General features: G+C 26.8%; 1 long non-coding RNA gene across 1 annotated transcript; it reads right to left on the bottom strand.

Annotated features, from left to right (window-relative positions):
* Positions 1-10,324: 10,324 nt before the first annotated feature.
* On the bottom strand, positions 10,325-10,942 carry LOC112602741. Its single transcript, XR_003115124.1, has 3 exons — positions 10,709-10,942; positions 10,443-10,635; positions 10,325-10,346 (listed from the first exon to the last, which is right to left on the bottom strand). It is a non-coding gene; the product is annotated as an uncharacterized LOC112602741 (long non-coding RNA).
* Positions 10,943-11,262: the final 320 nt, after the last annotated feature.

Here is an 11,262-nt window from a genome sequence, read left to right as displayed (position 1 = left end):
ACACAATATATTGTAATTGGATTAAAATGCCAATTTATGAAGTGTACCTATCGGCCTATGGCATCTATCTATATATAAACGTAAAGGAATATTATGTTCGATACACTCGCTCATTAACGCTCAGAAAGAATCGTTGGACTTAGACTTTGGAGACTTGAAATTTTTTTGGTACCTATCTACTTATTCTTCAATGGTGTAGGAATGAAATAAGAAAAGATATTACTCTAATCCTATCCCTAAACGCAAGTAAACGTGTTTTTGCGTTGTATCGATATCTTTGTTTAAGAGATTCGATTCGTTGAAAAAGGCCAGAGAAATGGGAAAATTATTGGTTTTTGCATCCCGACTACCATGTATCATGACACTCATCTTTTGCGGTTCGACAATTTTTAGCTGATAAAAAAATATCCACTAATTCCACAACCCCTGTAATCACCAGATATTGTAGCATGTGACTTCTTGCTATTTCTAGCACTAAAACTCGGACTTAAAGGTGAACGTTTTGCGATGATTGAAGACATAAAAATATTGCTATAGCAAATCTTAAGGCCATATCAATAGAGGGAAATCAAAAATGTTTTCAGCAGTTACAAATTTGTTGGAGCTAGTGTGTCTGTGCAGCTGAAGAACGGTGTTTCATAGAAAATTAAGTTAATTTAAATTTAAAAAAGATAGATTTGAAAAAAATCAATGTCTGTAGAAATTATTGAACTCAACCTTACTTGTATAATAGGAACCAAAGCTCATATTAAAAATAATATTAATTAGTTCGACGTTTATGCTTTTGTTTAAATTTAAATTAAATCATGATCTCAAAGCTTTTTTGCAGTATCATATAATAATAATGATATGTTGAATTGCTTAAAAAATTGATTTTAAGGTATCGTACTTCTTCAATATGATTTTGCGGAATGATTTATCACGCGTTAAATATATTTTGTAAAAATGAACGTATCTAGGTACCCTACCGCCTTTTATAATCGCTTGTAATGAAAATAATTAGTAAAAGTGAACTTAAAGTATGAAAATAATTAATAATTTCCGTTCCCTGCAGTGTTCTCCGCCCACTGTAGAATAATTCAAGAACTGGATATATTATTATATAATATATTTGAGATGATAGATAAGATACATCTCGACAAAAAAGATGGGCAACAACGCGCACTCGTGTGTGTGATGAACCAAATGAGATATCCGTTTTTGTGGCCAAAATCGCGTTTAAATTTAGACAGAAACATAATACAAAAATTGCATGCCGTCCGCCGACAACGACGTTTGTCTGTTTAAATAGCGGCCTCATATATTAACCACTACAAGGATTTGAAAATCGATTTTTGAAGATGATTTAACATCGAACCGTTTTTATAACATCAGAGTATTACACAACTAATTATCATCATCCTACATTCTTATCTAAAAAACAATGAGCCAATTACCTACTACTAATAAATTATTCATTTATTTTACAACACGTTTGAGAGAATACCTACATAGGTATAAAATGAAGTTAAGATAAAAGTTACATAAATCAATAAATTAATAAATAATGTCTCCTAACTTTATGAAATTATAAATTAATGGATATAAAATGTAGCATTAACTGGGTTGAAAGATAAAATTCAAAAATTTATTTTTAGTAAAAAAAATAGACAACTTATCTAAAAGATGAATTTCAATATTTTTCTTAAGTCAGAGTCGTATAAGAATTTCAAGATTGTTTACAAACGATGGGAAAGTGGAAGACTGTCGAGTTTGGATAACTGTTCTCAAATAGTGGTAATCTTAAATTAAACCCACCAATTATATTTTAACTTAATACAATCGTGTTATAAATGTTCTAATATTTTGTTCTTGGGTATATATTATATATTTATATTAAAATATTTTAATATTTGGGATATTTTATACTTTTATGCATAAATCATTATTTATATCTACATCCATAGAAAAATGATTATCACTATAAACATGAGACATGAATTTTAAATTCAGATTATTTGATAAATACTATAACGGTATAATGAACATAATTATAAAAATGATGATTGTACATTTTCGAAGTTATTGGTATTAAATCTTGGAAGTTTTTATGGTTTCTATAGCTTTTTAAATAAATAAAACTTAAAAGTATAGGTAAATAAGTACTAAAATACCGGGATGATTTAATTTCATTGAAATGTAGTTTAGTTATTATACTTTTGCATAAAATAAACTCAAAATTGATAAATTATAAACGTTGATTTCAAAAATATAGGTAACAAGTTAATTTATAAAATATATAAATATTAAATAATAAGTAAATAAAATTAATATATTTTTTTTTTGTAATTAAAAAACTTTATTTACAATTATTATAATCCACACAAAATATAGTGTAATAAAAAAAAACAGTTTGAAAATAGAATAAAGTTGGCTTGTTGACTTGAGGAAGTGAGCTGTTTAGCAACAGTACCTCTTAATTAAGATGAGTTTAGAGGAACTGTTTTTTTTTTCATAAAAGAGCGTCTCTTGGTCATTTTTTTTTTTTTTAAGTCTTCTCGGTAGGTTACTGGGAATGGTGATTGATGATATATGAGAGATTAGTGAGTTTTGGCTTGAGTGGAGTTTGGAATGAAATGTTTTGTAATGACGGATTGATACTTCATTAACTGTTTGTATTTGTGAATCATTATATATAACGTTTTTGATCATATACCACAGGACTCGAGTTATTCGTCTAAAACATATATTTAATTGAAATACTCGAAGTGGTCTTATATTTGAGAGTTTGTCTAGGCCCCAGATTTCAATGCCATATGATCAGAGAGGAGTTATAATTGACATATATAATATTAAAATTTTATTTTTTAGACTTATTGAAGAGAAAAGTAATGGGCGCAGAAGGTTTGGGCAAGTGTTAGACTGTTTTATTTTATATATTGTATGTTTGACCTAGGTTAGTCTTTTTCTCAAAAGGATTTCTAAATATCTGATTACATTTTTAATCGGTATGAGTATGTTATTGATAGATAGTTGAGAACAGTCAATTTTGTTGACAGTGAAATTTATTTGAACTGATTTATTTTCGTTTATCTTAATTTTCCACTTGTTTGTCTAGTTTGAGATTTGATTTAAGTGATATTGAATATCGAGGGCTGCAGCTAAATATTACTTAAAAAAAAAAAAAAGAGAAAATCGCTTTAGCTCAGGTGTAGGTATAGAAATAGTGTCAAGTATATTTTGTCATCGAGGTCACTGTAATGGATGTGTTAAATTTAATTCAATTAAATTTAATCATTTTATACCTGCTTGCGAAAAAGGATTTTGAGCGGAAACGACCTTCCACCTATATTTCTAATGATATTTAATTGTATGTTTATATTGACATAAGTAATTTATTTTTCCATATAAGTATAGGGTTGGTAAATTTAAACGGTTGAATATTTTTTGCCGAAGACAAACCACATGTATAATAAATCTATTATAGGTATTGTAACATTTTTCATATTGTATTACTAACTGATATTAACTTATACTTAAGTTAACACTGATGTATTGTAGAATGATATAAATAGATTCGTATTATTAAAAACTTAAATGTAATCTAAAATACCTAGTTTAATCCAATTTTCAACAATAAAATAATTTACTCATTTTCGTATTATCTTGACGTATTTTTTAACCTAATATTATTAATTGTATGACTAATAAGTGTTTTAATAACTGTAAGATCAACTTATGAGAAACTTTGTATTTTTTGCATGAATATTCCTTTTTTCATAGTTGTATTTTAGTATTCTTTTATTGTTTAGAAAGAACTGAGAATAGCCCCACCTCCACCAAACATTTTATTTGATACACAAAGTACCAATTAGATCTAATTTGCTACAAAATCACTCTTAAAGTTGAAGATTGAACATTTTTTTTTATTATTAGATTCATTAAGTGTCTTTAGAAAAAAAAAAATAAATAAACACAGTTGTAAAACCATAACCATTCATCGCCCCGTTTGGAATCTAAAATTAAAACTAACTTCACGTTGTAAATGTTTAACCTGGCATTTATCAAAAAAATCTGTGGATAATCTTAAAAAATAAAAGTGTATTGATACCTAGTTGATAATGAATTGCTTTACCAAAGGCTGATTGGCTTAGGACCAAGTTCAAAGTGGTAAGTTACCTCTCTAAAGGTAATAATAAATGTATAAAGTAATGGATAAATTTATCGTTGTTGTTATTATGAATCGCGGAAATCGTAGTCAACATAATTAACGAAGTCGGACTGGGCCGTATTTTATGTTGTTTGATTTATTTATAAGTCGTTCTATAAATCTGTTCTAATTTTATCTATTTATTTAGTTCTTAATTCTTACTATGATTCAGTTGCTCGGCCAATAATTTCGTCGCTGTATATTATTATGTTTTCAAGAGACACCAGACGAATCATCATTAAAAACATGCAATAATGTTTTTCCGTGAGGAGTATTTTAACAATTATATTTTTTAAATTATGTAATATATTCATACAATTTAAATGATACTGTTTTCTTCGTTATTTAATTAGAAAAAATATCGATTTTTTTTAAATACATTTTTTCTGGAGAAAAATAATCATAAAATTATGAAACTCTGCCACATATCATAATATAATAAATTGCTTAAAAATCCTATGTAGGTGAAACAAATTTGGAGCCTTCACCCCGCCATGTTTATTAGTCCGATCTCAGTGTGACGAGGTTAATAATTGTACTTTCAATGAGTTGAAAAATAGATATTATACTTGACTCTGATGATTTACCAGTTATTATTATATAGGTATAAACGTAAAATGATTTAGTGGAAGAGTCCTAAATCAACTGGAGGAGTGCGTTTCAATTTGTGCATGGTGATAAGCACTAATAAATGTTTTAATGAAAATAGTAAATCATTTATAGTTGATATACTTTTTGAGTAAAATTTTGAGGAAATTACAGATTAAATTTTTAATTGTATATATATATATAGTGATTGTAGTAAAAATTATCAACTATTGTCTTTTGTTCAATAAACGATAGGTATTTACATTTCATTGATTTTTAAACTGACCTATTACTGCAGTTCTCGACTATGGTATAGATCTCACTAACAACAAGATTTTAAAAATTTAAATCAGGCTGGTGGTTAAAACTAGAAAGGTCCACTAAAAATCTAATTGAAAATTATCTAAAGACTAAAGTTCCCGGATTATTTAATATTGTTGTTTGGTTTTACTCGTTTCTTGCATGATTTCAAATAAATTTAGTGCCATTGCAAATTATAGAAAAATAAAAAAAATATTTTTTTAACATTGAATGGCTGAAAGTATAAATTAATCAAATATTTTTAATAATTTGTATTTTTCTATTTTGAAAATTTGAATTTGTTTATGTTTAGAGCATAGACAGAAAACGCTTTCACGGTGTAAAATATAGACAATTCATTGCGTTTGAGTGTGCAAAGAAGTTGTAGGTCGTAAAAAATATGCGTGTGGAACGACAAGACGAATATTTTGGCGTAAGTAATTTTGTTTATCAATGCCGTGATCCGCGAGAATGGTACTGTCGCCTATGCGGCATCTATATTATATTTCGGTTAATGGTCATTTTTATTGGACATTCGAATATTTATAAGCGAATAAACATGAAAAAACAGTGCTACGAGTATTTCGTAATTGTTAAACAAAAATAAATTATAGTAACCGACGACATAATAATATCGAAATATCTGACAGTGTAAACATTTTTCATTATTATATAGGTGTTAATTAAGTGGAAAGGACTAATAAGCGGGTACTCTCTAACCAGTCTAACCCCTTTAATTATAGAAAAAAGTCCAATAAAAAATCTAATTTATTATTATTAAAATATGTAATAAATGTAAGTACCTTATTTTGTTTTATAGGTAACCTTAATCAGAAACGGCTTGAACATGTAAACAATCGGGCCTTTACCCTGGTCTAAATTTGGGGTAGGAAATGGGATGGTCATCGTTAATATAACTGATTTTTTTTTAAATAGCTGTAATTTATTTATTTATTTTTTTTTTTTTTGAAATATTTTAATATTCTATATCAACTAACATTAAATGTAAAGAGACGTTGTGTCAATACTATCACTATTATTAAATTTGTCATTTGATAATTGTATTATTATAAATCAACACCTAAACGCCAGAGTATATTAAGTTTTGTATATAATCGAGGAAATATAAATTTAACGAATTGGCAAAGGCATTTGGATCTATCTTATTCAATTAATATTAACTTGAACTTCGAAAAGATAATAATTGAAAATTTACCATTAAATTAAATATAATACTGACTATTATATTATATCAATTGATAGACATTTATAAAAATAATATCTTTTTATAATATTTTTATTGTTTAATGTTTAATAAATAATTTAATAATAAGTGGTATTTTTATATGTATATTATCTTAGTGTGTATTTTATTGTTTTAATATTTGTGTATTATGAGAAAATAATATATATTAATACATTATAACATAAATAATAACTTGGTCAAACTGATTTTTTTTATTTGGTAAAATATCAAATTTTGTGCCATGGTGGGTTGATGGATGGTAAATTTTAGGCTTGCCCCAATAAAATAAAATTGTCAAACTGCCACTAATCTTTATTAACTACTACGGAAAGGAATTATATAATGTATTTTTTGTAGCATAAAGCCATAAACTATGGAGTACTATAGGTACCTATAGCGGCGACACAAACTGTTTTACTAGTGAGATAAGAAAATTGTAATATAACACATGATTTATTATATTATTATGATATCTTTATCGTTTATACTATATCAAACGGTACTCGCATATTTTGTTCTGTTCAGATTATTCGTATAAAATATCATAAATCATAGTTAAATATACTTCCATATCGAAGCGGCGAAGACGAATTATTAACGTTCCTCCGGTGACAGTGCACTGTATTCTGTATAATGGCACAGGTATTTCTGATAGAATAAATTAATATTTACTCTTAGTCTTATTTCTACTCTTTTCAGACGAGTGATCTAATATACATAATTTATAAAATTGTATAAACTCGAACGTGAAAATATATGAAATATGAAATGCACGAGTCTGAAACAACCAGAGCGTTGCGTTGTCGTTTACTTTAACGCGTTTATCCCCCTTCCCTTCTGATCGTAAAACATAATAATAATAAAAATAAAATAAACAGTAAGTCCTCGTTTAACGTTGCCTCATCTAGCGTCATTTTCCTATTGCGTCGTAGAAGTTTAAGTCATGTGTTTCAGCATAACGTTGTTTGTAATACATGTGTTCATAAAATGTTTGTTATTTATATTTATATAGGTATACTCGTATATTTTGTATAAGTCGTTACTTTTAGTAATTTAATTTCGTTGACCTTTTTTAGACGATATTGTTAACATTTTGATTGACATACCTACTATAAATAGGCACTATTTTTATTTATTTTAGATTATATGTGCTCCGTAATCGTTTTTAATTTTATTGATAGTCAGTTGTTCGACAACACTTAAACTATCGATTATACAGTTTTTGTACATACAATACAATATAATATTTTACACGCTATTCAAAACATTGGAAAATCCTGGAGAGAAGTAACTCAGAAGTGTATGAATTCAACATGGTGATTTGGAAGGAATGTGTAGTTGATGAAACAAAAATCATACCGGTTTCTACAATAAATCAAGATACTCTAATGATTGCGAGTAATAAATGTCCTGAGCTAGAAAAAGAAGATATCGATGAAGTGATTTCTTCTTGTGAGGAAAAATTAAGTAATGAAGATTTACTCAAATTAAATCAAAATCAACATTACGACAGAGTTCAAGAGGAAAACATTAAAAAAACTAGATGAGAAAATAAAATTCACGAACCATGGTTAAAGGATTATCTAGCGCTTTACGATAGATTGAAGAAGGCCTTAAAAATATAAAATTTTAAATGAAGAAGATTTAAATCATAAAAGATTTTGGCAGGTTGAGCGAAATGTTTTGAACAGCTAAACGTGTAACTGAAAATTGTGTCGTGATAAGAAAAATACAGCTAAACAGCCAACACTTAACTCATGTGTTAAGAAATAAATTGTAAATATGTGTGTTAATTTGATTATAAGTTTTAGTTAATTTTTATTATAATAAATGTAATTTAATATAAACAATTAAATCATGAAATTATTATAATTTATATGTACATTATTATATATTGACAGGAATTCATTATAATAAAATTATGTAAAGTGTTTTGATTCGTCGTTTTTTTAGGAATCTAACCTCGACGTTAAATGGACCTACTGTATTAATTATTAATAAATTTGTACATCATTAAACCATTGATAAATTATCTAAAAAAAACAAGACATCATAATATTAATAAATCCCTAAATTGATTCTTAAGATAAAAATTAAAAATCCATTAATTAATATACAACGAAACCTTTGAATATCGGACACCCTTGATCGCCGAAATATTGTCCTCTATTCGGAGGTTTCCGCTATTTAGAGTGAGTATATTTTTGAAATTCATTAAAAGTAAATGTTTAAAGGTAAAACATGAGCTAGGGCCAAGGATAAATTTAACTATAATATTATTTTATGTTTGAATTATATAATGATTTAATATTTTAACAATCAATACATATTTAAATGAATATAAAAATTACAGAAAAAATGGAATGCATATATATACATAAATATAATTTAGTTTGGTGTGAAAAAATAAGTTTTGTATCGTAAGAGTATTTTTTTGTCCGCTATTTGGAGGTTTCTTCATTGAAAAGTACTGAAAATGCTTCTGTTTCCAAAAAATCTTCCACTAGAGATGTTCGTTAAGGGAGGTTTTACTGTAAATATGTATAATGTATATAAAACATTGAATGTGAAACAAAAATTATTAGATACTCCAGTGATAACTGATGATACTTAAAAAAAAACTCACCCGCTATTAAATAAAAAATTTTTGTTTCGAATATTCACATTCCTATAGTTACCTAATATCTACAGTCTTGATCCACAGTCCCAAACAGGCCTGTAGATTATCTTTGCATAAAATTCTTGATGCAGCAAGGATATTCCATATACCATAGTATTGCCCACTGTGCAATGGAATATTTCGGCAATATTTCTACAATATTAATTTGTAACTTGTAATGTTACATTTTAAGTGGCATTTACGTAATTGTAATGTGTATGGAACTGCTTATGTCCCGAGAAAGTAACTTCAATTGTAATATGAATACAATGTTTTATATTAACATTCCATACATGTTACCGGTAACATTTCATACAGGTTACTGGTAACATTCCGTGAACGTTACAAGTAATACTCCAAGCACGTTACAAGTAATACTCCATGCACGTTACAAGTAACATGAAATTAATGTTACTAAATAACATGAAATTAATGTTACTAAGTAACATGAAATTAATGTTACTAAGTAACATGAAATTAATGTTACTAAATAACATAAAATTAATGTTACTATATAACATTCATCTTAACCAATCCTTTAATGGCATTTATATTATTATTTTTTATAATAACAAAAAATATAAAAAGGAATAACAAATTTATTTAGTTCAAAAACAAATTAATAAGTGTTTTATTTTACTTCATAACAATTAACATCAATATGGCACAAAATTTAACTTATTGATAATTAACATTATTAATGTATAATTTATAATAATAACTTATTAAACTCAGATATCATAAAATAAAATAAAATTAATTACAGTAAACTTAATATTTAAAAAAATAAACTTTATGCATAAAAATCATACAATTATATAAGATATCTTTATACATCACAAAATAATAAAATGTATACTCTTTGCCATTTTCATATAGTTTTATTTTATAAGTGATCCAATTATCTGACGGTTCCACAGCCTCTTTTAAAAAATCGCTAGTAACATGAAACGTTCTAGGCGGCCATACACATTTATCAAATGTGTTGCCATCATTATCGACTGTTTTTAAAACCCAATTTGTTGGTATAACACTGTAATCATTACTGTCAGGAAATGTAGCGATTACCCATCGTTTTTTGATTTTCTACAACAATGTATGCAAAATTAATAATAATAAATTATTAATAAAAGTCAATGTGAATGATACCTACCGATTACTACCAACTAAAAAAGTTACAACAGTTTAACTAAAAAATAACAATCTTAAACTTAATTTTTAATTCTTAAACGACAAAAAATGTTATACCTATGTAAAAATATATGAAAAAAATATTAACTACAAAACATAAGCATAATTACTGTCTTACAGCTAAGGAGTAAGAAATTCACTACTTTGAAATTCATTTCTTTCTGTAGAGACGACTGAGTATAAATAATAAAGCTGGTCGCGAAAAATATGTTAGAGAAAAACAATGGAGAATACGAACAATCTTAGAAAATAATAATTGAAATACTTACATGGATTATTATGACTTGTATATATTGTAATTATTCTGAACACACTCTTCGGCACTTGACGCAAAGACTAACAAATAAAATAAAGATTCACATTGCTAGCTATTATTTAGCGCGCCGGTCGTTTTGCGGGTTCGGCTTCCCCGAAATCCGAATTGGAAAATCCAGTGATAGTGTTTATAACAATGGGATATAGCTATTTAAAGATATTTGTAAGATTATAAATAAAGTAATAATATTATAATTGAAGAATGTATTGCCCGTATTACCGCGTAAACAAGATTATTTCAATGCAATAATAATTAAACATTGAATGAATATTAATTTGTAACATTGCATAAATGTGTATTTTTAACATTTCAGTAATGTTACTTGATGATATATTTGGTATTATTATTATGGAACAATTATAGGACATCGCATTATTGTTACTTGGTAACATTTCATTGTGATCGAAACTTAACATTGCAGCAACATTTTGTAACTTAGATTGCACAGTGGGTGGTCATGTGTTATTTTAGATATGATATTCGATGCCTCTAATGTAGAATGCAATTACATGTCTGATGGTATGAATGTTTTCAATGTCGAAGTCGTTTGAAGATGACATTTTAAGGTAAATCTTGCTAATAAAATAAATTATAAAATTGGACATGACATCGTGCGGATTCAAATATAATGTAGTAGCTAGTATTTACTAATTATTATTTTAGTAAGAATTTATTGTAAGTTACTGATTATTATTGAATGACACTCATAGTATTTTTATTGTCGTTAATTAACGGTGATGTGAATGTGAAAACTGATCGAAAATTGGATAGCG

The sequence above is a fragment of the Melanaphis sacchari genome, unplaced genomic scaffold, assembly GCF_002803265.2.
Source record: "Melanaphis sacchari strain LSU unplaced genomic scaffold, SCAv2.0 Contig8_pilon_pilon, whole genome shotgun sequence".
In the NCBI taxonomy this organism is placed as follows: Eukaryota; Metazoa; Arthropoda; class Insecta; order Hemiptera; family Aphididae; genus Melanaphis; species Melanaphis sacchari.
The sequence above is the reverse complement of the archived record's forward strand: the minus strand, read 5'-3'. Positions and strand labels throughout refer to the sequence as shown.